Below are 7,057 nucleotides of genomic sequence, written 5' to 3'. Positions count from 1 at the left end.
CTTAGCTGTGAAGTATGGGCCTGACTCAACCTGTGCAACCTGTAGGTGGACCCCTGGCTCCTGTCTAGCTGCCTGGTGGGTAGTAGCCAGATTGTTCAAGTTAGTTGAGTCTCAGTTTCCCCATTTTCAGTAAGGGACACTCTCTTCACGGGGCTTTGAGACTTAACACTAGTGCAAATATTATAATCTCTGTCTGGTTCTTCGTGTTCCTATTCATTGGACAGGACTGTGACCAGGTGAGTGGACCATGCTCTAGGTGGATCCACCCACCTCCACGACCAATTACTCTTTTGCAGGGTACAGCTCGTCCAACTGCAGCCAGCTTCCCTGTACATCAAGAGACTTACCAACACCGGCGTGAGTAAGGAAACAGCTAGCTTCAGTCATAAGGCAGAGTTTGGCTTTACAACCGAGCAGCAGCTAAGAATGAAAGCATCCCTCAGTTCTTAATACTCAATAGTCACGTGGCTCAGAGGTATAACTCATACTTAGCTCAATCCCTGGGGGTGGAGGCGTGTAGGAGACCTGTCGGTAGTTCCGGTTCTGTGCTCCTCGAGTTTTCTGTTCCGAGTCCAGGGCAGGGAGATTTTAGTGCTAGATTCTAGAAGCCAGAGAACCTTGTAAACCAGGAGACGGGAAGGTTTTCCCAATGTTCCAGTCCCTGACAGGAAAATTTGGCCTATTTTGTTCTGTTCTGGTTTCATCAGGGTTGATCTGACTTTAGCTCCCTCTCGGCTAGAAGATGCGTTCTCACCTGCGCCTGTCTCCTTCCGGGCGGCCCTCCAGTGACTTCTGCCAGGCTGGATGGTGATGCCCCAGCCTCGTGGGTCCTGCAGGACAGCAGGCCACTCCAGCCTGCACAGTTTCAAAGAGGCAGAGGTGCTGAGCGAGCGAAGGCACCTTGAACCTTGGTGGGGCCTACAGAGAGAGCGCTTCGCGCATGCTCACGAAACAGTCACCTTTTGTATGGTCTTAATGTAAAAGTTTCATTTAAAAGACACCAGCTGTGGCCCTAGCCAGGTTTATTCAGATGGGACCTTCACTGGGTCAACTTAATACTTAACTACAGCTTATTATCCCATCAGTCTTCAGGGACAACCCATGATCTAATTGCCCAGCATTTATGTTGCTTGGTAACCACAAATAGAGAATAATAGTCCTTAAAGGGGCAGTGTGGAATTTCATGCCCCTGCCGCGAAGCACACTTCATTTCCCACAGCACCCTGTGTTTTTTAATTCAGTGAGTAAAAATGTGTAATGAATAATTAATTATGTGCTTGGAGGCACAATAGCTGCCTACTTTTGAATATTCATCAGTGGTATTATTAATTCACTAGGAATCCCGGGGAGGAACAGGACAGGCTTTTAGCCTAGCTGGAGGACTTCAAGATAATGCTTTGCGTGAGACAAACTTTTTAAAGCCCACTTTTCTTGGGACACATTTTCTGGGTAATTTTCCCTCTCTTTGGAATATTTTTGTCGTCCCCCTGATTCCTACGCAGCTCACGGGACTCAGACGCCACCTGTGACCACAGACGAAGCTGGCTCTGCTGCTCCCACCTGCACGGGTGTATTAACAAGCAGGCCCAGAGCCTCCTGCAGCTCTGCCATTGCCGATGCCTTTGAGGTCTGGCCAGAAAAGAGCAGATAGCTGTATGGCAACATGAACTTTCTGGGCCTGGGAGCCTTTCCTGACCCACAAGGTCCTCAGGGACTAGTGCTATAGTCTCCTGCGCCAGCCTTGTAGGCTGCTGCTTGGAGTCAGGCTGGTAAGTTAGGCCTCCAGGAACTCTGTCTTTTAGCCCATGGAAATTGCTCATATCCTAGGTTGCTAACTGCCTCTCTAGTACCCACTCTTCCCTTCTTCCTTATCTGTCTTTCCATCGTGGTCTCGACTAAAAGACTACACTTCCTCAAAGAAATCAGAGAGGCATCACCCTTCACAATAGTCACAAATAACATAACATATCTTGGAGTAACTCTAATCAAACAAGTGGAAGACTTGTATGACAAGAACTTTAAATCTTTGAAGAAAGACATCGAAGAAGACACCAGAAAGTGGAAAGATCTCCTATGCTCTTGGGTAGGTAGAATTAACATAGTAAAAATGGCAATCTTACCAAAAGCAATCTACAAATTCAATGCAATGCCCATCAAAATCCCAGAAAGATTATTTACAGACCTTGAAAGACCAATACTCAGCTTTATATGGAAAAGCAAAAAAAAAAAAAAAACCAAACAAACAAAAAACAGGATAGACAAAAAAATTCCTGTACAATAAAGAAACTTCTGAAAGCATCCCAATCTCTGACTTCAAACTCTACTACAGAGCTACAGTACTGAAAACAGCCTGGTATTGGCATAGAAACAGACAAGAGGACAAATGGAACCAAATCTAAGACCTGGATATCAATCCACACACCTACAAATACCTGATTTTTGACAAAGAAGCAAAAAGTTTAAAATGGAGAAAAGAAAGACTATTCAAAAAGTGGCGCTGGCATAACTGGATTTCAACATGTAGAAGAATGAAAATAGATCCTTATCTATCACCATGTGCAAAACTCAAGTTCAAATGGATCAAAGACCTCAACATAAAACCAATCACACTGAACCTCACAGAAGAGAAAGTGGGAAGTACACTTGAACACATTGGCACTGGAGACCATTTCCCCAGTAGCACAGACACTGAGAGAAACAATTAATAAATGGGACCTCCTGAAACTGAAAACTTCTGTAAAGCAAAGAACACAGTCAACAAGACAAAATGGCAGCCTATAGAATGGGAAAAAATCTTCCCCAACCTCACATTGGACAGAGAGAGGACTGATCTCCAAAATATACAAAGAACTCAGGAAACTGGTCATCAAAAGAACAAATAATCCAATAAAAAAAGTGGGTTACAGACCTAAACAGAGAACTCCCAACAGAAGAATCTCAAATGGCTGAAAGACACTTAAGGAAATGTTCAACATCCTTAGTCATCAGAGAAATGCAAACCAAAACACCTCTGAGGTTCTATCTTACACCTGTAAGAATGGCCAAGATCAAAAACACTGATGACAGCTTATGCTGGAGAGGTTGTGGGGTAAAGGGAATACTTCTCCATTGCTGGTGGGAGTGCAAACGTTACAGCCCCTTTGGATATCAGTGTGGTAATTTCTCAGAAAATTAGGAAACCATCTACCTTAAGACCCAGTAATACCACTTTTGGGTATATACCTAAAGGATGCTCAACCATACCACAAGGACATGTGTTCAATCATGTTCATCGCAGCAATATTTATCATATCCAGAACCTGGAAACAACCTAGATGCCCCTCAACTGGAGAATGGATAAAGAAGATGTGGTACATTTACACAATGGAATACCACAGCAGAAAAAATAATGACATCTTGAAATTTGCAAGCAAATGAATGAATCTAGAAAACATTATACTGAGTGAGGTAACCCAGACCCAGAAAGAAAAATATAATATGCACTCACTTATAAGTGGCTTTTAGACATAAAGCAAAGAAAAACCAGCCTACAAATCACAATCTAGAGAACCTAGACAACCATGAGGACCCTAAGAGAGTCATACATGGATCTAATCTACATGGGAAGTAGAAAAAGACAAGATCTCCTGAGTAAACTGGGAACGTGAAGATCACAGGAAAGGATAGAAGGGGAGAGGGCAGGAAGGGAGGGGAGGGGAGAAAAATATGTATCTCAATAAAACAATAAAAAAGAATAACAAAAATGTAGCAGTATCATTTGGCTCCTGACAATGGTCAGTCTGTGAACCTCATCACTCGGCTTAGCAATTCATTTGAAAATTCAAGCTCAGGCTTCTTCTTCTGCAGCGGGAGGGCCCGGAGGACCCAGGGGCCCAGGATTAGGAGGCCGTGGCGGCTTCTGTGGAGGATTTGGCAGCATCTGAGGGCTGGCAGAGGTAAAGCTGAAGACAAGGAGTGGATTCCCGTCACCAAGCTGGGCCACCTGGTTAAGGACATGAAGATCAAGTCCCTAGAGGAGATCTACCTGTTCTCCCTGCCCATTAAGGAATCTGAGATTATTGACTTTTCCTGGGAGCTTCCCTAAAGGATGAGGTTCTAAAGATCATGCCAGTGCAGAAGCAGACTAGGGTAGGCCAGCGGACCAGGTTCAAGGCTTTCGTCACTATTGGGGACTACAATGGTCACGTAGGTCTCGGTGTCAAGTGCTCCAAGGAGGTAGCCACTGCCATCCGAGGGGCCATCATCTTGGCCAAGCTTTCCATTGTCCCTGTGCGGAGAGGCTACTGGGGGAACAAGATTGGCAAGCCCCACACTGTTCCTTGCAAAGTGACAGGTCGCTGTGGTTCTGTGCTGGTGCGTCTCATCCCTGCCCCCAGAGGCACTGGCATAGTCTCCTCTCGTGTGCCTAAGAAGCTACTGATGATGGCTGGCATTGATGACTGCTACACATCAGCCAGGGGCTGCACTGCCACCCTGGGCAATTTTGCCAAGGCCACCTTTGATGCCATCTCTAAGACCTACAGCTACCTGACCCCCGACCTCTGGAAAGAGACTGTGTTCACCAAGTCTCCTTATCAGGAATTCACTAACCCACACCAGAGTCTCTGTTTAGAGGACCCAGGCTCCAGCTGTGGCCACCACATAAGGGTTTTTATACAAGGAAAATAAAAGTGAATTAAGTTTGTTAACATTTAAAAAAAAAAAAGAAAGAAAATTCAAGCTCGGCAGAATGCTTTTTAAGAAATGGAGGTCTCCTATGACAGTCACCTGATGATGGATGATAGGCTACTTTATATAATAATATATTTGTACACTTCCTTTCTAATGAGGAGCAAACAAAAAATGATAGTTTTAAATGATCAAAGCTGGTACACTCGGCAGAACAGACCGATCATGAACTAAGGCTTAGCAATCAAAGGAAAAGTACTATGGTTTTTATCATCATAAATACTTTAAAAGTTTTTTATGTAGCTTTGGATTGAACTCAAGGCTTCCTGCCAGGACTGGGCTACACCCCGACCCCAGCTCTGATGTGAAATAGTCATTGATAAGGTTCAGTAAGCTGGGTGTTGTGCCCATGCTCGACTACAGATGAATGTAAAATCCTTACTTTACTGTTATTTTAAATAATACCTTATTTTTTAAATTAAAATATAATTATATCAAAAGAAGACTACACTTCCCAGGCTCCTTCGCAGCTAGAGGGAGTCATGTGACAGTCTGGTCAAGGAGGTGCATGCAGAAGTAGAAGTAGGTTAAACCTGTGGAGTCTTTTTAAAAGGCAAGTAGGGGAAGGAGACCTGTTTGGCCTTCAGCCTTCCTTCCCTCCTACAGCCTGGATTGCCAATGAGGTGGCGAAACTTGACAGCCATCTTAGATCATGAGGTAACAATGAAGACAAAGAGATTAGCAGTAAGAAAGCCAGGATCCCCGTGAGCATGAAACTGCCTCACCATCCGGGCATTGCCTCCCTTCCATCTCCTCTCACACAGGAGGGAAGCTGCAGCTGGGATTAATCTGGATTATCCTGGGTTTCCATTGTGTACCTTGGAACCGAATTTTAATGGCGTGCTCTCCTCAAAGTGCCGTCTTGGGCCCTGTCGTTTTAGATTCCTCGGCAGCTGCTCTCTGATAGGCCTGAAAGTTCTTTGAGAAATTCCTCTCTTGAATAATGAAACAACAGCCTGCGGGTGAAATATGGAAACAGACGTGTTGCAGTCGAACCCCAGAAGGAGGCTGCAGACTCCTGTCTCCTGAGGGCCCACGGGTCTTCACTGGGAAAGGAAGGATCGTCCGCCTGGCTAAGCATTTCATCCCCACAACTGAGGGTTGAAGACCGGTCCCTAATTCCAGCCTGTGAGGATTGTTCCAACCTGGCTGGACTCAGGCTCAGAAGGAAGCCCTTCATCCTGTCCACGATACATGAGTATACTCATACACAGTCCAGCAGCAGGGAGTCATGTGTTTCCTGCGAGAAGACTGACCTTGGCTTCATGAGTGGGACGTTCAGGAACACAAACTTCGGAAGGTCTGTGGGACAAGGCATGACTAGCCACCTATACTGTGAACCTGAGTGATTTTACTCAGAACCAATTATGACCACAACAAAGCTTCTGCAGCAGCTTCCTGTTCCCTTCCCACCAACCAAGAAGCTCAGCCTCTCGGGTTCCCGGCTGCTTGCAGCTTCCACGGTGAACGTTGCAGGAAAGAGACTAGTTTCTGGAGTCAGGCCCTGGATTCCATTGGTCCCTGCAGACGATGGGACTCAATGTCTATTCTCAGGACCCATGCATTCTTTTCCTGGTGGCAGTTTGCTGGCCTGCTCCACTCAGGACACCCAAGACAGGTGCCCAGAACAGCTACACCTTCCCTGGCACAGGTCCTCTGCCTCTAGCCCTCTGGCTAAAGCCCTGGATTCTTTGCATTTGATCCAGGAAGGCATTGCCCGTCTGTGGGCATTAGATGCTGTACATGGGCTGACCCTGTCTTTCTCAGTTGGCTGGGCCATTTGGGACTGAGTCACTGTTTCTAGTCCTTGAAGTTTTTATTTTATCTCAACCCCTGTGACTCTCTTCTTCTCTGTCTTAAGGTTGTCCCCATACTCTTGGAACTCTCCCAGCCAAGGGAGGGTCAGCCTTCCAGCTCCATCCTTCCCACACCACAGAGAATTCCACGGACTGGACACAAAGCAGGAGGTTTATCAGAGGGCCCAACATGATTCAGCCTGGCTCCCCAACACACGGCACATGTATTTCTGTTTCTGAGTTTCTTCTTTGCTTGTCTGATTTCCGCTCCCCACTCCTTCTCATGGGCTTTGTGGAGGAGCCTCTTGCACCAAGGTGCTTAAGTTAAGATCTGTTCTGTGTATTAGTAAAGGCTGTCTAGAGGAACAGAACTAATAGAGTGAATATATAGTTATGTATCTCTATATATTCTCTCGTGTGTGTGTGTGTGTGTGTGTGTGAGAGAGAGAGAGAGAGAGAGAGAGAGAGAGAGAGAGAGAGAGAGGTGGTTATTAGATTGGCTTCCATTATTTGGCAGTCCAGCAATGATGGTA

General features: G+C 45.8%; 1 pseudogene; it reads left to right on the top strand.

The window, feature by feature from the left end:
- The first annotated feature begins 3,979 nt into the window (after positions 1–3,979).
- On the top strand, positions 3,980–4,645 carry LOC121434408 (annotated as a pseudogene).
- The last annotated feature ends 2,412 nt before the right edge of the window (positions 4,646–7,057 follow it).

Source organism: Microtus oregoni, unplaced genomic scaffold (assembly GCF_018167655.1).
Source record: "Microtus oregoni isolate MIOR12 unplaced genomic scaffold, Mior012 000043F_ref0000047, whole genome shotgun sequence".
Taxonomy (NCBI): Eukaryota; Metazoa; Chordata; class Mammalia; order Rodentia; family Cricetidae; genus Microtus; species Microtus oregoni.
Note: the sequence above shows the minus strand (reverse complement) of the source record. Positions and strands in the feature narration are given on the sequence as shown.